The sequence below is a fragment of the Mus caroli genome, chromosome 3 (genome assembly GCF_900094665.2).
Source record: "Mus caroli chromosome 3, CAROLI_EIJ_v1.1, whole genome shotgun sequence".
NCBI classification, from domain to species: Eukaryota; Metazoa; Chordata; class Mammalia; order Rodentia; family Muridae; genus Mus; species Mus caroli.
Genome location: NC_034572.1, coordinates 88912366 through 88932886, shown reverse-complemented (window position 1 = coordinate 88932886; position 20521 = coordinate 88912366). Strand labels below are relative to the sequence as shown.

Here is a 20521-nt window from a genome sequence, read left to right as displayed (position 1 = left end):
TTGCCCCCAAAGGAACTCGATGCCCCAATCAGCAGGAAGTAGTCTAAAGAGGTCTATACCCTGCCCCCATTTCCCCTCTAACCTTCTTTCTCAACTACCTAGTGCTGGGGGTGGGGTGTGGAAGGGATTGAAGTAGAGAAGGGTGGTAGAAAGAGCCCAATAAAGTATGCAAGCATCTGGATACAATTATCTTCAGTGCTCACACAAAGCCCTCACTGCAAAGGTTATTAGGTATCCTCAGAGTCCTGGAACTGCAAAAACCAGAACTACAACCTATCAACCTATAAACTTGATAGGTGTACTTTGGGCAATGCCCAATAGATGGCACTGTATCCTTTGTAATTGTAAAACATCTCACAAAGTCTCAAGAGTCAGGGACAACCAGGGGCTCAGTTTGGAAACCCATTTTAACTGGTAAAGTCCTTACCTTGACTCTAGGGGGCCTCTAATCATCAATTTAATTATATATGTCTTTTCAAACCAAAACCACAAAGGGAAAGCAAGAGCAAAGTACCTAAAGTATTACTTAAATTCTCTCATTCTGCTTAACATATATAGATATTAAACAATGTAGTGTCAGAAACTTAGTTACAGCAACTGAAAAACAAAACTACAGGACTATGTGAACACTCAGTGAGTAAAGACACCTTGCATCCAAGCCTGACAACCTCACCTCCATCTTCAGCATCCACAAGATAAAAGAGAACAAACTCCCACAAGCCGTCCTCTGACTTCCTCAGGCATTCTCTGACATGGGTCCAATTTAAAGGGAGGGAGGGGATTCAAATAAACAACTGTATGCCATTGTTCTTTGCCATGTAACTTTTTGTTGTTGTTGTTTTTCCAGACAGGGTTTTTCTGTGTAGCCATGGCTGTCCTGGAACTCACTCTGTAGACCAGGCTGGCCTCGAACTCAGAAATCCGCCTGCCCCTGCCTCCTGAGTGCTGGGATTAAAGGCATGCACCACCACGCCTGGTGCCATGTAACTTTATACACACACTACAACCTTCTTCCAGTCAAGAATCCAGGAAAATGACAAGTACAATCTGGGTAGAAGTCTCTGCAGATGTTTAAAGGACACAGTTTCAGTGGTGACTAACTGAAAACCACCTCTCCAAGCATAGACCAAGCAAGATACAGCTTTCTTTCTTTTTTAAATTTTTTTGGTTTTTCGATCTAGGGTTTCTCTGTATAGCCCTGGCTGTCTGTAGACCGGGCTGGTCTTGAACTCAGAAATCCGCCTGCCTTTGCCTCCCAAGTGCTTCGATTAAAGGTGTGCACCACCACTGCTAGGCTTAGACACAGCTTTCTTTTTAAGTAGAACAATCTCAAAACAAATTGTACTCTTCATACTATGCCTGTGAATATTTTACCAGTATATCCCACAAGACTGATCTTTATATCAAGTATTTATAATCTTACTCCCCTTCCCCATCTTTTTCTCTAATCAGACAAGGTCTTGCTTTTTGCTCAGGGCTGGCCTCAAATTTGCAATCCTCTCGCCTCAACTTCCAAACCCTAGGGTTGCAGTCTGTACCACTAGGCTAGAACTCCCCTTCCCTTCCCTCCTCCTCCTCCTCTTCCTCTTCTTCCTCTTCCTCTTCCTGTTATTTTCTTCATTTACATTTCAAATGCTATCCCAAAAGTCCCCTATACCGCCCCCCCCCCCCCGCTTTTCCCCAACCCACACACTCCCGCCTCCTGGCCCTGGCGTTCCCCTGTACTGGGGCATATGACCTTCACAAGACCAAGGGCCTCTCCTCCCAATGCTAGACGACTAAGTCATCTTCTGCTACATATGCAGCTAGAGACATGAGCTCTGGGGGTACTGGTTAGTTCATATTGTTGTTCCTCCTATAGGGTTGCAGACTCCTTCAGCTCCTTGGGTACTTTCTCTAGCTCCTCCATTGGGGGTTCTGTGTTCCATCCAATAGATGACTGTGAGCATCCACTTCTGTATTTGCCAGGCACTGGCATGGACTTTGAACTCCCTCTCTTAAGATACTCTAAATAACCAAGATACAGGATTTTTGATTTTGTGAAATAATGAATTTAAATGACATAATGTAAATGTGAGTCTTATTCTGTATAACTGTCATCCCCAAGGCTTACTGCCTCAGCCTGCTAACTCAGGCCTAGCTTCTAGCATTCATACAATCTTATCTAGATCTAGAATGCTTTCAGTCTCTGATTTCTGCTGAATAAGTGCACCCTTTCTTGTTCTTTCTGAACTCTAGCTGGCTGGCTCAAAGCTGTTCTGGTTCAAACTCCTCTCCAAGCTGACTGAATCTGGCTTCTGTCTTGGCCTCTTGACTGAATTGCCCTGCTTGGTCTCATACTAATTTTGGCAGTATGTTCTAGTCTTCTGGCTCCTTCTCACTCTCTGGCTTGTTCTGTCTTCCCCTGTGTCTAGCTTGTTCTCTCTGCATCTTATCTCTCTATAACTGTCCCGGTAAAACCACCTTCTCCTTCCTCCTCTGTTCTCCGAGGAGCTTCCTCTTCCTCTCTCCAGCCTCCTCTTCCTCTCTATTCTCATGAGAGCCGGGTATATCCTAGTCTGTCAAACCTTTCCTTGATCCATCTTTGTCTGCCACTCAATTAGTCATCACTTTCAAACATGGTGCTTGCTTCCTTCTACAAACTAATTTTACCCTCATTGCCTGGGATTAAAGGGTCTGCCTGTATCCAGCCAGAGGCATTAAATGTATGTGCTAAGGGCTGAGCCACACCACAATAGAAACAGATGGTTTCAGTAAATAACACAATCTTGGGGTTTACAGTGTGATCAAATATCCTGCAACAACATAATTTTTCCAGCTGATTAAATTATGTTGTCTCTCTCAGGAAAAAGGCTTATTACTCAAAAACTGAAAAATGGGAATGCTAGATATTTAAAAGAACTTTTCCCTTCACTTTTCCAAAATGTAAAGAAAATTCAGGTTATTAGCAAAGTTTCTTTTTTTAATGTAGAAGGGATACAGAACTTCCTTCTGTAAGGCTGCTCAACCCAGTAATTGCTGACTGAGAGCATATTTTATACTTATTCCAAAATATATCTGAAAGACAGTGAGGCCAAGATTTTCAAAACAGTCCTTGATTCTGACCTAAACTGGTATCTCAGAATGTGACCAATTTCTTTCACTTAGCATGCGAATCGTCTAGCATAAAAAGAGAAGCTTTAGAAGGAGTCAGAATAAATGACATTCTTGATGAGGCCTAACATTGCAGCCTCCAGTTTATTTTCAGGGCTGGGGTGAGAACTAGGTTAGGGTCAGCATGGGGAGAGGGAAACAGGATCCCTGGGGTCCCTGGGACAAGTAAGCCTAGCCTCTCAGGTGAGAGTCCTAACCCCACCCCCACCCCCCAGAAAAAGACCCATGATGGATTGGGACGGTGAGATGGCCAGTGTTTGAGAGTGCAGAATGCCCTCACAGAGCACTCAAGTTCAGTTTGCGTATCCATGTCAGGTGGCTCATAACCAATGCCTCTGACCTCTGTGGGCACCTGTGCTCATGTGCACATACCCACACACAGATACAGTTCAATCTTTCTTTTTTTTAAAGGCAAGGTGGTAGCAACTCCAGAAAGGCAGCTAAGGTTGTCCTTCACACACATGCACATATGCAAAAAAGTCACATAACCACATCAAAAAACTTCAGCAATATGATAAAATGCTGCACTTAATAAAGATACTTACGGGGGCTGCAGAGATGGCTCAGCGGTTAAGGGCACTGACTGCTCTTCCGAAGGTCCTGAGTTCAAATCCCAGCAACCACATGATGGCTCATAACCACCATGTAATAAGATCTGATGCCCTCTTCTGGTGTGTCCAAAGACAGTTACAGTGTACTTAGGAATAATAATAAATAAATCTTAAAAAAAAAAAAAGAGCCGGGCGGTGGTGGCGCATGCCTTTAATCCCAGCACTCAGGAGACAGAGGCAGGCGGATTTCTGAGTTTGAGGCCAGCCTAGAGTGAGTTCCAGGACAGCCAGGGCTACACAGAGTAACCCTGTCCCGAAAAACAAAACAAAAAACAAAAAAAAAAAGAAAAAAAGATACTCACGAAAAAATCAGCATTTCTTTCAATGATCCATGGTATATACTTCTTCACCGTTTGAGGGGCTTTTTGTTTGTTTTCTTAGACAGGGTCTCATTATGCAGTCCTGGCTGCTGTTCTAGAACTCAGTATATTAGACCAACCATGCTAGCCTTGAACTCTCAGAGCTTCACCTGCCTATACACCAGGAATGCTGGGATTAAAGGTGCATACCACTACACATGGCACTATTGCTTATTAAAAAGAAAGTATCAAATTTGCAGCATTGAAAATGTACATTTGAGGGCTGGTGAGATGGCTCAGCAGGTAAGAGCACTGACTGCTCTTCCGAAGATCCTGAGTTCAAATCCTAAAACCACATGGTGGCTCACAACCATCCCTAATGAGATCTGACACCATCTTCTGGTGTGTCTAAAGACAGCTACAGTGAATTTACATACAATAAGTAAATCTTTGGGCTGGAGCGAGCAGGACCAGAGTGAGCAGAGTTCAATTCCCAGCAACCACATGATGGCTCACAACCATCTGAAACAGCTACAGTGTACTTATAAATAAATAAATAAGTAAAAAAAAAAAAAAAAAGGAGAGAAAAGAAAAAAGAAAAAGAAAATATACAATTGCCAGGCAGTAGTGGTGTGCACCTTTAATCCCAACACTTGGAAGGCAGGGTCAGACAGACTGAGTTCCAGGACAGCTTGGGCTACACAGAGACACCCTATCTCAAAACAACAAAACTGTCTATCATTCCACTTACATTTAAAACCTTTTTACACCAACGTTTTATGGGTAGGGGGACATCATGGTTGGAATAGGGTCTAAGTTGATCAGGCTGTCTCTTACTCATGGAGTCTTTGAACATGTGATCCCCCTGCATCAGCCTCCCTAGTAAGTGAAACTGACAGCTTGGGCCATGAGGAATAGCTTTTTTTCTTCCAAAATGGACTGTTTCATTAGTTTTCTCAAATTCACCTATAGATTCACCTATAAGCTTTTTCTTGCTCAGTAAACTATCATTATGATAGCATAAATCAAACATATTTAATATTCTGGCCTATGCAACTCTTTCTGTAATATTAAATGTCTTATTTTGGTTAGTGAGATGTCTTCCATTGATTCAAAGTCTTTCAGAAAGAACTCAGACATGTATTATACAAATCATTGCTGTCTGACAAAGTATGCTAGGCTCATCTCACACATTTCCTGCCCCTGAACCTAGAACCAGCCATTTCTCCAAGGAACACAATTGGTGAGGGGCAAAATTCAAGACCATAACCTAGATGATAGCAGCCTCTCTGTCCATTCTGAAAATAAACTGCCCCACTACTATTAGTTAGCTATTCTCTATTTTGCTATGTCATCACAAAGAAAAATTCTATGCCCACAATATGTACTCTAAAATCTTAATCTCCTGAAAAATCTTACTTGAAATGCCCCCTTCTGATGAGTAAGTAACTATTGTTCTCATTTTTTGTTCAATGCATGTGTGATGTATACATGTATCTGTGTGTCTGCTTCTTGTTTGAGTACGAGTGGGTGTCATCCTTAGGAATGTCATCTACCTCCTTCTTTCTAAACAAGGTCTCTCATTGGCCTGGAAATAACAAATAGGCTACAGTGGCTGGCTATGGGCCTTGGGTATAAATGTCACTTTTAGTTCTTCACATGAAGTGATGAGATGAGAGCTGTACCCAAACTACGTGAACACATGGCTTGGCCTGAGCCCAGAGCATCTCCTCTGATCTAACTGTCCCTAGACCTAGATCTGGAAGCTTCTAGGTTCTTCTGTACAATCTAATCTTCCTGAATGACTGAGTGTTTTGCCTGGTTGCCAATGGTGGCCAATAGAGAGCATCAGATCCTCTGGAACTAGAGTTCCAGATGGCTGTGAGCCATAAGGGTGCGAGGAATCAGACACAGGTCCTTTGGAAGAACGCTGCTTCATCTCCAGCTCAGGTAGGTCTGTTTGTTTAGTTTTCACTTGCCTTTGTTTAGTTTTCACTCTCACGAAAGTGGTTACCGTGAATACAGGCAGGGTTAGAGAACAACTCTGAGGAAACTTTTTAACCATCAGGAGATTGACAGTTCACCACAAAGATATCAAATAAAACTACTACTAAGCCAGTAAGATAGCTAACGAGTAAAGGTGTCTGCCACCAACTCGGGGGACCTGAGTTCCATCCTCAGGACCCACGTGGTAGAAGATGAGAACTGACTTTCTCAAGTTGTCCTCTGATCGCCACACATACTACACACACAAAACAAAATGTAACAAAAAGTTTTAAAACTATTCCTAACAAAAATAGCAGGGGAGAGAGTGCAGCTCTAAGAGCAAACACTGGTCCTGTGGAGGACCCAAGCCCAGTTCCCGGCCTCCCCACCCCCAATCAGGAACTTTACAACTTCAAATGCCTGATCCAAAGCAACCCCATGTCTTTGGCCTCCATGGACACCTGCATTCACATACATACCCACCCCAACACACACACAAAACATACATACACATAAACACTTACACACAAAAAACATACACACTTCAAAATTGTAAGAAAATAAAAGCTTAAAAAAAAGGCTTATATACTCTCTGGCTTTGTCTTTTCCTTTCCCCTCCTTACCTCCCTCCATCCCTCCTTACTATGAGGAAAGGAAGTAAGTCAAGAGGTGGAAATTCTGCAGGAAAATAAGCAGAACTGCAGAATATGGGACCTTCTATAAAACACTAAGAGGGTCCTTTGAAAATATCAATGTCACAAATAAACAGTAATAAAGACAATACCACATTAGAAGAAACTAAAAAATATAGAAGCAAATGAAACACATGAACCTTTGCTGAGTCTTAGTTCATGAAAGGACCATAAAAACATTTTGGAAACAAGTAATAGCAAAGGCCTCTAATCCTAGCAACTGGAGGGTAGAGGTGGGGAATAACAAGTTCAAAGCTGGGGAGCAGGCTCAGCAGCTAAGCTGAGCTGCCCCTCTCTCCTCCGGTGTGAAGTAGAGCTCCAGTTCACAGTCACCTCCAACTCCAGGCCTCAGTGACACCCAAACATGTGGAACCCACAGGAACAAGTAAAAAGACATTGGGGGAACAGCTGGGCTGTTTTAATATAGACTACACACTGGAAGACACTCAGGATTTTTTATTTCATTATATAGTGGTATAATTGTACTACATGGTAAAGCACTTATTCTTAGCAAATATATAAATAATAACTGGAACTAATACGTGGAAATGTCAGGAATGCAACTTTAATATGGCTTTGCAGATATTTTGGCCTTTTAATGGCATCTGTTGACTTTTCATACTTGGCACAGGCTAAAATACTAAAAAGATCATTGTTGTCTAGGTCATACATAGGTCCATGGTAGGTGCTACTTCCATTCTTTAGCCTTTTCTACATGCATGGACTTTTATTTAAAAACTGGAGTAGGGCTTGGTGCACTAGCACAAGCCTTTGATCCCAGAACTCCAGAGGCACAGGTAGATGGATCTCTGTGAGTTCAAAACCAGCCTGGTCTACGAATCAAGCTCGACTAGCCAGGGCTACATAGATCTTGTCTCAAAAAAGAAAAAAAAAAGGGGGGGGGGTAAACAATATTGGTTGAAATTTTTTAAGTTTTCCTAGAAGCAATTATCATGAGGCTTGTATATACACATTTCTCAGTCACTAAAAAAATAAGAAATGGGGATGCAGGAGGAACGTTTAAGAAATGAATCCTAGGTAGATTCTATAGGCCCCCAAAGACATACTATGTGATATACTGTCTTCCATTAATCCATTAACATCTTGGCAAACTATGGTTTTGTAGTTCACAGAGTAATAATTATACTGGTAACATTTCTATACACTGAACAGGCTTTATTTAACAATGGAATTTTCACAGGTCTTCTCTTTGGCATTCATCTTTCCCTCCAGGATAGAGCATTTACCTAGTATGTGCTGGGTATTCATTTCAATGCTCAGCACTATGATTTTTTTTTTTCTCACTGAGGTACCCTGTATTTTGGTACTGCATCTGTATTTTGATATTTACTTCTGCATTTAAAAAAATGCTAGTGTTTATGAGAGCAGATGTGCATGCTTTGTAAGTGTGCAGGGCCAGAACAAGGTGCCAGGGTCCTTTTCTATCACTATCCCCAGACCTGAAGCTAACATCTTCTTAGCTAGGCTGGAAGCCACCAAGCCCCACAGATACTTCTGTCTCCACTACCAGCAGGCTGGGGTTACAAATATGAAGGGGTTGTCCAACTTGTTAAGTGAGTTAAGCTAGGATCTGAACTGTGGCTCTCAGGATTTCAGGACATTGAACTACTGAGCTATCTCTCTGGCTCTTGGAAATCCTTGTATTTTTTTCACACTATGCACTGATATGTAGAAAACACAGATGTACTAAGTTATGCCCACCTTCCAAATGGCATTTCATCATATAGTATTTTTTTTTCTTTTTTTTTTTTTGGGTTTTTCGAGACAGGGTTTCTCTGTGTAGCCCTGGCTGTCCTGGAACTCACTCTGTAGACCAGGCTGGCCTCCAACTCAGAAATCTGCCTGCCTCTGTCTCCCGAGTGCTGGGATTAAAGGTGTGCGCCACCACTGCCTGGCTATTTTTTTTTTTTTTTTAAGATTGCATGTATCATGTAATCTCCCAGTCGCTCCTTTTCCCAGCGGTCCTCTCTTTTGAGGCTCTCTCTCACCAGAACAACCTTGAACTCAAGTCAACCCTGTCTCAGCCTCCCTTTCACTGGGATTACCAGCATACACTATCATACCCAGCTACATTTTTTAAAATGTCACAGTTATTAACTATGGCTATTATTTTTAACAGTTTGTCAAATCCTGGGAAGGTGTTAAAACTCTGACTGTTAAGGTTTTTTTTTTTTCCTTAAAAGATTTATTTATTACTATATGTAAGTACACTGTAGCTGACTTCAGACACTCCAGAAGAGGACATCAGATCTCATTACGGGTGGTTGTGAGCCCCCATGTGGTTGCTGGGATTTGAACTCAGGACCTTCGGAAGAGCAGTCAGTGTTCTTACCCACTGAGCCATCCATCTCATCAGCCCCCTGTTAAGTTTTTTTTTTTTTTTAAGGTTTTTATAATTCCAATTTTATCACTGGAAATCAATGTCAACTGTTCTCCTATTATTGACAAAACTCAAGTCCCTTTCAAGAAGGAACACTGAAGTGTGAGATCTAGTCTGTCAGTCAGCCTTGCAGGTAAAAATGCATTTCTATGACACAAGTGGGTTGTATACAGCAACTCAATTCCACAATGCCTCTCCTCATGACAACAATCCCATCCAAACAGTGGTGGTGTCATCGCCATACAACGGTGTTGTGAGTTACAGGGTAATCAACCGCTTCCTGACTCAGTTTGAGGCCCCTCCACAAGAGGGAATTTATATCCAGTACTTTAAGCTTCAACAGAGGCTTGTTGCTGAGAGGGTCACAGAAGTGTGTGTAAGCTACAGCTGTTATTTTGCTAATGGACATTACATGCCCATTAAATGCCCATATAAACATGTATGCTTATGCCCACAGGTGAGGCTGTCAGCCTTGGTAGGAGAAGCATCTTTCTGCAGAGACTCATCAATGCCCAAAGTGCTAAGATGCTGTAGAAGAATGCTCAGTTCTACATGGAACATCTCTATGGCCCACTCTAGGTTCAGAGAGCATCACAGAGAGGTGCAAAAGAATGCTAAGTGCTGAAGAACACCTGAGAGTGCATGCCCTCTTGAACTCATAGCAACTGGGACTGCCTGCATAAACCTGCTTAAGACTACGCCAGCACGCCAACATGAAAGGAATATATAGTCAGTTAATGGCTGCTAGGGTAAGAAGAGATAGTGTCTTCATGTTAAGTTGTCCTTGTTCCTGTAGCAACACTAATTAAACTCACTAGGTCCCCCACACCCATGGCCAAGATATGAAAGTAGGAGAGAACTTGGGGGAGGGGATCAGCGGGAGTGGGAAGGTGACAAGAGAGTAATGTGCTGTTAATATGATGAAAATACATTGTGTACACATACAAAAATGTCATAAGGAAACAATTAAAATGCATGAAAAACTTTAAAAATACATCCACATGGGGCTGGAGAGATGGCTCAGAGGTTAAGAGCACTGACTGCTCTTCCAAAGGTCCTGAGTTCAATTTCCTGCAACACATGGTGGCTCACAACCATCTGTAATGAGATTGGATGCCCTCGTCTGGAGTGTTTGAAGACAGCTACAGTGTACTTACATATAATAAATAAAAAATAAATCTTAAAAAAAATACATCCATAGATAATACAAATGCTTTATTCATGCCTTTCAGTTTTATTAGATTCTTAAAAACTAAAGATATACTCCAAAGCTGAAACTTAACAATTTCATGCTAGTTTCATGCTGCCATTGCTCCATCAAGGCCATTCTCAGGTAAGCACACCGAAATCAGGGGCTTGCTTTTACACATCATCACTGCAAAAGTCATGGGAGTCACAAAAAGCTTTACTCATAATTCTTAAGGTCTCAAGACGCCCTTGAAAGGTGCTGAGGCGTACCCCAGGCTCAGCTAAGCACACTGGGTAAACTGCTTTCCTAGATTAGAACCTCGTCCAGATGGGAGTGGCCACTCTTAAGCCCACCTGTCCTTCTCCAAGTCCTTTCTGTTTTTATTTCCGTTTGACATACCCTGACAATACAGGGAAGGGGACAGAAATCGAGGGCACAGTCTGATTGTTTTAACACTATATTTTGATCGCCTTCCCACAGAAACAATACTCTTTAATATACTGATTATCTTAGCTGCCCAGTGTAGAGATGATACTAGCCCTCCACTCCACCCCACCCTCCAAAAAACAAACAAACAAAAAAACCTTTTAGGCACAAAGTCCTTAAACTTCACATTTAATAACCTCCAAAATACTTGAATGCACCCTAAAGTTAAGAATGACTACAATCAAGAAATCATCCCTTCCAGAACACGGACGGGGTTCCAACTGCCTTGTCACTGTCCAAGAGGAACAGCTGCCTTACTCCTTTCTCCCTTCATCTGGGGAAACTGCTTTTAAAACCTCATCTTTGTGGCGTTTTGCGCTACAAAGGGAGGTGAACAGGTGTGGACTGTTCTCTGCACTGTGAAAAGACATTACAATTCAATCTCCATGTCTTCCTAGAGAACGAAAAGGCCAAAAAGACTCTCAGCTCTCTTACTAAAGGCTTAAGATAAGTGAGAAATGTGCAGTGGTTTTGACCCTTTGCAAGAATTCCACAACTCAGGAGAGGAAACCAGGACCGACACAAGGGAAAGCAGGTGGCTTGATGACATTACTCTTTTTCAGGTGTTGAAAAATCTAAAGAAAATAGTCCTTGGGCTAAATATGGCGCCTACAGCGGCAGGACATAATCACCAGAAAATAGATTCTGCCCCATTCCATTTTGTAAATCACAGCGCCATCCATGCATAAATTTGGGGGCCGAGGGAGGAGACTTCCTCAACTAGCTGCAGAGGCTTGGGATGTCCTCGCAGACGGAGCGGGATTACATAACACAGGGGACCGGCAGGGCAGCCACTCGCTTCCCTCCTCCCGCTCAAAACCAGCGCTCACGCCTCCGCGCGTGGGGGCGGCGGGAACCCCGGGCTCCACCGCTCCGCAGCTGCGGCCCCATGCGTGCCCGCGCCTCCGCAAATCCCCCCCATCCCCGGTGACCGCCGCCCGCGCCCGCGCCGCCCACTCCTCCGGGACGCTCGCGCCCGGCGTGCCTGTGGACGTCCGCGGTGCGCGGCCGTGGGGGCGCGAGCGCGCGCGACACCGCCAGGGGGGCGGGGGCGGTGGGGCATCCCGGGGCCTGGGCCACCGTCGCCGGGGCGCGCGGCTCCGTGGCCCGGGCGCGCGCGCGCGCACACACACACACGTGCGCGCAACGCGCCCCACGGCCGCCGCTGCCGTGGGGCCGCGCCGCCACTCGGGGGCCGCGGGGGCGCGCTCGGCCCCTCCCCCAACCCGCGCGCGCGCCCCATCCCCCTCTCATTGTCTCGCTTCGGAACGCCTCGGCCCAGCGAAAAGATAACGGAACCCCCGGGAAAAGGGGGTGGAGAGCGCCGGGGCTCGCTCGCTCACTCACCTCCCGTGGTCGTCGCCGCCGGTAGTCTGACCCGAGGAAGGTGCCGTCGCCTTAAAGGGACCTTGCACCCGGCGCCGGGAGTAGGGGGTGGGAGCAGGGGAGGGGACCGGGGTTCGGGGGGGAGACGGGGAAGAGGGAACCGTTGAAAGCTCCTCTCCCCGAGGGTGAAAGGAAGCCTCCCTCGGGTTCGAGTGATTGGGGTGGATTTTTTTTCCCGAGGGGGGCGGGGGGCCCCGAGGGAGGGGGTGGGGGGGCCAAGGAATGTGGCTCCGTGTATGGGAGCTGGCGCGGGGGAGAGAGACGCCGACTCCCCCCACCGACCCTCTCGCCCCGCGGAGGGATACCTCTCGTCACTTCCGCCCTCCCCTTCTCGTGCTCTTTCAATTGGCTGGCTAGTACGCTACGTCATCGCTCATCCTAACCCTTGTCCGGGCTTCTTTTCTAGTCAAGTTTGTCTGGGCCTGCAAATAAATAAATAAAGAAAAAGCTTTCATGGAGAAAAGAATAATTAGCTTCACAAACAGTGTCCAAATTTTGCTGAGAAAAATGGCACTCCCAAAGAAAATATCTCACAATTTACTTTCTTAGACTTTCCAGACAAATTTGCACTCTCCCTACTTTCCATTCAAGGTTTATTACCAATTCAAGAGAAAAACTTCATGCCACAAGCAAAATGGTGAGTCCCAATGGCACCAACAACTGTTGTTGCAACAAAGAGCAAGATAACACTCTACCTTAATAGACACTTGTCTGAGTAACCTTCTGTGACAGTGTGCCTTATATAAATGAAATACTTTTTTGGTTTTGAGGTTTTGTTTTGTTTGTCTGTCTGTCTGTTTGTTTGTTTGTTTGTTTGTTTGTTTTGAAACAGGGACTTTCTACAGAGCCCTAGCTGTCCTGGAACACACCAGATAGGGCAGGCTGGTCTCAAACTCAGAGATCTACCAGTCTCTGCTTCCAGTACTGGAAACTAAAGGAATCTCCACCACACCAAGCTAAAGAATTGTTTTTAAAGCCTATTTTATCATCAAGCCCTTCTGGATTTTGGGGGAGAAACCTCGTGCAATTGATTATTAAGGTCATTCTACCGGCGGGAACTGCTTTGAAACCATTGTGCATAGACTCAGCAGAGATCCCCAATCTCAGAAACCATAGATTCCATGGCCCCGTTGGATTGGCTCAAGTAAATCGATTAGTCCATTCAAGATTATCTACCACTTTTCGTACAAACAAAAACTAACTTCTGGCAGCTAAGTTTTGTCCTTCATTGTGTCCTCAGATGATAAAATGCAGTATTTTCCTTGGGTTTTTGAGAATGATCTTTAAGCCGTATATTGATACTTGCTCCACACCAAGTTCTAAGCAAAGTTGCTTGGTACAGGAATGGGTAGCTCCAGGGCCATACTTATCCCTTGCATATATTCAACAAACTGCCATCTAGTTACTTCCATCCAGCGAAAGGTAGCTCATCAAATTACACCACGTTTTGTTGTCACATCCTACTGAAGACATTTGATACGCCATTATTTCATCCAATATTTATTGTATATTTTTCATGTTTCAGGCACTGTTCTTGGTGCTAGGAATACCGTAATAAAGTCCGGGGGCTGGAGAGATGCCTCGGTAGATAAGAGCTGTCGTTGCTCCTCTGGGTCATAGTTCAGTTCCCAGCGCCCCGAACTCTGCTCATAACTGCCTGTTCCTCCAACTCCAGTGGATAGATACAGTGCCCTCTTCTGGCCTGACAGGTATCTATACTCAAACACCCCATAACTCCCTCCCACATATATATAATTAAAACCATAGAAATGATAAATTTAATTTTTAAAATTAAAACATAAAAATATTGGAAAACAAAACCACAAACCCCTGTACATGTGAAACTTACATTCTACCAGGGAAGAAACAACAAATATACACATACTAAAACTCTCCCATCAGTTAATATTAAATATCAAGTAGTCCCAAAATTTAGTGGTGTAAAATGATGTCTTTCTCATCTCTTGTGATTCAGAAAAGTGATTGGCTGAGCTTACTTGTTCTGGTTGGTGATAAAGTTACCTCAAAAGCTTCCTCATGTTTGCAAGTTGATCCTATTGGATTGAACCAATCCAATTGAACAGTTGGGCTGTTGGTCAGAATGTTTCCAAGTGACCTTTGCTCCCTCCGGTCAGAAAAACTACGTTCTGAGATTGGGCAGGATTCAAGGCTGGAAGTATGGTACAGGGAATGATGGAGAAATGTCTATTTTATGAGGAGTTGTTAGAGAAAGCCCTGGTAAAGTAATGTGGACAAAAGTCTGAAAAGAAAGAAGCAGAGTAGCCGGGCGTGGTGGCACATGCCTTTAATCCCAGCACTCAGGAGGCAGAGGCAGGCAGATTTCTGAGTTCGAGGTCAGCATGGTCTACAAAGTGAGTTCCAGGACAGCCAATGCTACACAGAGAAACCCTGTCTCAAAAAAAAAAAAAAAAAAGAAAAAAAGAAAAAGAAGCAGAGTTCAGGGTTTAGTCCTAATGAAAGCAAAACCACTAGAGGATGTCAACCCCTTAAGAGAAATGACCTTTTGCTTTTAAAGATCTCTCCAGCTGTGTGTGGAAGGGGTTGGGTAACTGGTAAGAGAAAAGGCAGCCACAGGGAGGGAGTCAAGTTAGGATATTACTACATTAATCCTGGTGAGAGATGGTTGTGGACCAGGGTGGCAGTGGTGAGGCCACGTCTTCACTTTTGATACTTTCGACTCATGATGGCAAACAAAATTGTGCGAGTGGTGGCGCTATAACTTCCATAAAGAAAACAAATGGAAGAACACCATGCTGAATGTAAAAAATGGCTTAGCTTTCCTAAGCCTGGAGGCAGCTGGAGGAATGGGTGGGCAGGGGAAGGGATCAGCAGGCATGGAGTAGAACCCCACAGTCCTCAGAACTGATGAGTGGTTCAGTGATGGACAGCTGGTGGGGAAAGGAGTTTTGTAACAAGAATAAGCTGTAAATTGCTACTTCAGGGCACTAGAACAGTGTTTCAAAAGGGACTATACAAGTGCTAGACATGGCCGCACATACTCACAATCCCAGTACTTAGGAGGTAAAGGCAGGATGACCAAAGGTTTAAGATCACCTCAGCATGTAGTGCTTTTGAGGCCAGACTGGGGAAATGAAAGAAAACAAAACTTTACTATTGGGGTGAGCCACAAATATTGTACTTTCTGGCTATGGAAAAGAATTTTTTTGTGCGTGTTCTCAATAATTATTTGGAGCCGACAATGCTGGGTTAATATGTAAATGTCACTTCCCCTGCAGCCCTTAGAAATGAGACAAGCTATCACAAGCTTCCCCAGTCTACTAGTGGAGTAAGAAGGATTGTGGGTTTTTACATGAAAAAGAGTTGGCCACTAGAGGTAGTATGTGGAACTTCCTGGAAGGCAGAGACAAAGAGAAAGATGGAGGCAAAAAGGAGACTTAAGGAGCTGAAGCAGGCACTGAGACTCACATGGAGAGACATCAAGATAAGTTAGTAGCTAGCCGACAGACCACCCCAGCAAAAGGCCAACAGCTTTAAACTATATAGCAGTCTCTATGTACTAGTTAAACCTCAAGAGGGATCCTCCAAAGCTCTGCAGTACTTTATAGTCCGTGTTATCCCTGTCCTAGAGGGAATGTCCACATTAATGTGATCAGTGCTGGGGCGTTTAGCATCCTCACTTAACGTATGGGTCTCTAGAATGAAGAAGGCTGATAGCTGTGGTCTCTTTAGAGCCTTCTTGATAATGATGGGAAATGAAAGCAAGAGAACAAGTCCTTGGAAATCCACATCAAGTCACAGGTGCCTCTGAAGCATATTGAAAAGGGGTCTGTGTGACCATCCATTTGACTTATTGAAAAAAGTCAGACCCTAGTATTACTACTAGGGAGTACTAGTACTGCCCCCGGGAGAGGGGACTACTTTAACATCAGAAATGTTGGGTTACAGGCCCAGAACAAGGGATTGGGGTGCATATTTTACATACCAAAGCAGACCTAGCTTCCAGGTGGGCGATCTTGGCTGGTGGACCCTTTGGATCACTCATATTGTTAGATGATTCTGAACATTCTCTCCCCTGAGTTGCCTTGTTCAAATGATCCGTACTCAATCACAGATCACCTGCCGACTGTGAAAGGAGGCACTCCTGGGCCAACAAACTCTGACTCTTATCTTTCAGTAAGTCCTTCAGAGCATTCCTTTTTTTTTTTTTTTTTTCTTTTCAAGATGTATTTACCATGTACACAGCATTCTGCCTGCATGCACATCTGCATGCCAGAAGAGGGCACCAGATCTCACTATAGATGGTTGCTGGGAATTGAACTCAGGACCCCTGGAAGAGCAGCCAGTGCTCTTAACCTCTGAGCCATCTCTGCAGCCCTTCAGAGCATTCCTTACTAGGGTGTGCAGCCACTGTTCAGGGCGCAAGTCTTCTAGTTTGGGTCAACTGTGTAACTGGATTTTGAGCATGACCACATGATACACAGGCATCTTGAAGCATATCTGCTTCCATAGCATCAGGAGCATCTACCACATACGGCAGTAAAACTGGATTCTACTTCCCAACCTGGATGAGCCTGTTGGCCCAGGCAGTGGTACAGTGTGAACAGCCTAGACAGGAGCACCATCTTTGTCAGATGGTTGAAAAGCACATTTGTCTCACCAACAGAAATTCCACTCCTTGCAATCATACTCAATGACCTTTTCATAATGTTCTACCACCCAGAATTCTGGTAGCACGGTCCCTTCCCTAAGGTTGTTTTTCATCAGATGGCCTGGGTGTTTTAAAGGCTCTCCCTGTATCTGAGCACCTGTGCTCCTGAGCCTTCCTCTTTCTAGTGGGCCAGGTCTGCTATGGTAATATATGCACCTCAGCCCTCAGCAGGCAACAGGAGACACTAGCTCCTTTCCATGGGTTTCTAGGAAAGGAAGTTAAAGGTTAATGACATTCCCCTCCCCCCCCCCCCCCCCCCCGTGGAGCTTCCCACCACTAGACAGCCCACTTATGCAGACACTTATTTGCTTTCTTGCCTTGTAGTTTCTGCTGCAGGTTGAAAATTGAAGCCACTTGTTGCTTGGAAAATGTCAAATGCTCCCAAGTCTTCAAAGGCAGAAGTGGCCTCAGTGCTGTCCTGCTTATACACAGACCCAGTCACTTGAGTCTGAGATTCAGCAAGAGGTGGACCAGTTGCTGTGGGCAGTGTGGTTGGGACTGGGGAGGGTGGGATCAGACAGTCAGTCCAGGCAGAAGATAGCTTTGAGGGACAATGGCAGCTCTTTTCAATCAATCAATCAAACAAACAAACAACAAACAAATGGCACCTGAACCTCCCGAATACCCTCAGGGCAGTAGAAGCTGCAAAGTAAACAGATTTTGTTTTGGAAAATGTAGTAGGAAAAAAAAAATTCACCATCGGAGCCTCTCCCAGTGGAAAAGCTCGACAGCTTACTGCACTGGAGCTAGCAGAAAGGAGGACTGAACGGAGGACGGGAGGGGTGCTGACCTCCACGGGAGAGCATCAGGAAGTAAAAGGCGAGGGGAGATTGTCTGAGCAGTGTCACAGATAAGGAGCTTAGAAGCTGCTACGCCATGGCTGGCTTTCCTTTGCAAATATTATCTGCTACCACCCTACATTCAAGAGGCTCAGGAGGAGAGGAAAACCCAGAGAAACCTGCAGACTGGGTTCGAAAAGAAAGGGAAATTCCTCATTAGAGTTTAGCAAGAAGCAATTAAAGGGTTCTAGCCTCAAAATGTATTTGGCAAAAATTCACAAGAACAACTTCACCAGTCATCAAGATTTCCGTGTGAATTACTGCGTGATTTCATAGGCGATAATGACTGGGTAGCTTCATCTTAATATTAGTTAAGAGATACCACAAGCAAACCTATGCTGTTGCTATGGAGTTGCCCAGGTGTGATTATCTAGAAATTCAATTAATGTTATAAAGCTTCATGGAAATATAAATTGGATTATTTTATAGTCACTTGATATCTGACTTGCTTATATTTATAATGGACTGCTGAGCAAAATTTAATGATAACTTTCCTCTTTTTCTAGGTTACATTTTTTTTTTGTTGTCTTGGTTTTTTGTTTGTTTGTTTTTGTTTTTGTTTTTCAAGACAGGGTTTCTCTGTGTAGCCCTGGCTGTCCTGGAACTCACTCTGTAGATCAGGCTGGCCTTGAACTCAGAAATCTGCCTGCCTCTGCCTCCCAAGTGCTGGGATTAAAGGCATACGCCACCACTGACTGGCTACATTCTTTTTAAATTTAGCAATATTTCCCCTTTATTATAGTCATGAATTATTTCCAGAAATCAACCAAGGAAAGTAAATGATTTACCAACTCATTCTTTTGAAGGATTTGAAGATTAATCATTGTAGATGAGATGAAATCCTTCAGACTCAAGGTTCAGAGGTTTGTAGTGTACACAGAGGTCAACCCTTTTTTGAACATTTCTGTTTCTTGTCTATCTCTACCTGTCAGTTTCTCTTTGTCTCTTTATGTGTTTCTCTCTCTCTTTCTTTGTGTGTGTGTCTGTTTCTCTGTGTCTCTGTGTCTATCTGCTTGTTTCTCTCTTTCTTTGTATGTGTCTATGTGTCTCTCTGTTTCTCTCTCTCTCTACCCCTGTCTCTCTGTCCTCTCTCTGTGTCTCTGTGTCTCTCTCTGTGTCTCTGTCTGTCTGTCTCAGTGTCTCTCTGTCTGTCCTCTCTGTCCTCTCTCTCCCCTCTCTCTGAGTTAGGATCACACTATGCAGTCCTGGCTCTCCAAAGTAGCTATGAAGACAAAGCTGGTCTAGAAATCGGAGTGATCCTTCTGCCTTAGCCTCTGAAGTGCTGGGATTACAGGCGTTGTACCATAATGCTCCACCAAGCTCTCCTTAGTGAGGATGTACAGTACAAGTAGGAAGGAAAGCCATTGCCCACGACAAACAGAAGTATCCATTTTGAATGCTTTTTATGTTCCCTAAAACACTAAGGTAATAAAATCTGAAAACATCTTCCAGCTAAGATTTTTAAATATTAAAAAAAAGAAGAAGAAGATAGCAGGGCATGTAGGTGCACACCTTTAATCCCAGCACTCGTGAGGCAGAGGCAGGCGGATTTCTGAGTTCAAGGCCAGCCTGGTCTACAAAGTGAGTTCCAGGACAGCCAGGGATCTACAGAGAAACTCTGTCTCGAAAAACAGAAGAAGAAGAAGAAGAAGAAGAAGAAGAAGAAGAAGAAGAAGAAGAAGAAGAAGAAGAAGAAGAAGAAGAAGAAGAAGAAGAAGAAGAAGAAGAAGAAGAAGAAGAAGAAGAAGAAGAAGAAGAAGAAGAAGAAAACAGGACCACTCATGGTGATCCTCCTACCTAAGTGTCCTGAGTGTTGCAAGTAAACTAGAGCACATGGCTTGAAATGATTTTATATAAGGAAAATTATTTCACTTTCTTCCGTCTGGGAAGTAATTCTCATTGCTGAGTTTGTATAACAGGGTTGTGCTGTGATTGGGACATGAATACAGACTTCTTTCCTACTCAGCCTCTAGCAGGCTCGAGTCTCATCTTCCAGTACACACAGACCCAATTTCTATCCAAATAATAAATAAATAGATAAATAAAAATAAATAAATAAAAGTAAGTAAGTAAGTAAATAAATAAATAAATAAACAAAGTGAGTTTCTTTTTAAAACTTTTTCTACTGGTCTGGAGAGATGGCTCTACAGTAAGAACACTGACTGCTTTTTCAGAGTTCCTGAGTTCAATTCCCAGCAACCATAGGGTTGTTCACAAGCATCTGTAATGGAATCCCTTTTCCTTCTCCTAGTGTGTCTGAGAACAGTGATGATATACTCACCTACATAAAATAAATAAATTCTTAAAGCAACAACAACAAAACTCTTTTCTACGTTGTGAACCCCTCAAACATCTTAATGAAAGGGATAGACTATCTTTCCCAGAAAAATGTACATTTGCACAGATACAAGATTTCGTAGAACTTCCAGACTTGATACTGTTTGTGGGTCTGCTGACCCTGAGGGAAGACCCTCCCCTAGGTCCTTCAGATAAGATACTTTTCTTGATAGTCATGGCATATGTAGCCAATGATCTAAAGTTCTGGGGGCTTGAGAGATGGCTCAGTGGTTAAGAGCATTGACTACTTTTCCAGAGGTCCTGAGTTCAATTCCCAGCAACTACATGGTGGCTCACAACCATCTGTCATAGAGAATCCAATGCCCTCTTCTGGCATGTCTAAGAGAACAACAGTGTACTCATATTAAAAAAAAAAAAAAAAAAAAAAAGTTCTGCTAACAAGTGGTTTCTCAGTGTTTGTACTGTCACTAAAGTAGGATGCTGTTTAGTAT

General features: G+C 43.8%; 1 protein-coding gene across 5 annotated transcripts in view; it reads right to left on the bottom strand.

The window, feature by feature from the left end:
- The window catches only part of Pogz (pogo transposable element derived with ZNF domain), a 60841-nt gene that overhangs the window by 33358 nt on the left and 6962 nt on the right, over positions 1–20521 (bottom strand). For 2 of the 5 annotated variants that reach the window (XM_021157778.2, XM_029475121.1), the window contains exon 1: positions 12165–12486. The exons of 1 other annotated variant lie outside the window; for it this stretch is intronic. The gene's annotated coding sequence lies outside the window, so the exon portion shown is untranslated. Of the gene's footprint in view, positions 1–12164; positions 12487–12508; positions 12530–20521 lie in introns of those variants that run through there. 2 more of the 5 variants (XM_029475118.1, XM_029475120.1) reach the window with 2 other exon arrangements.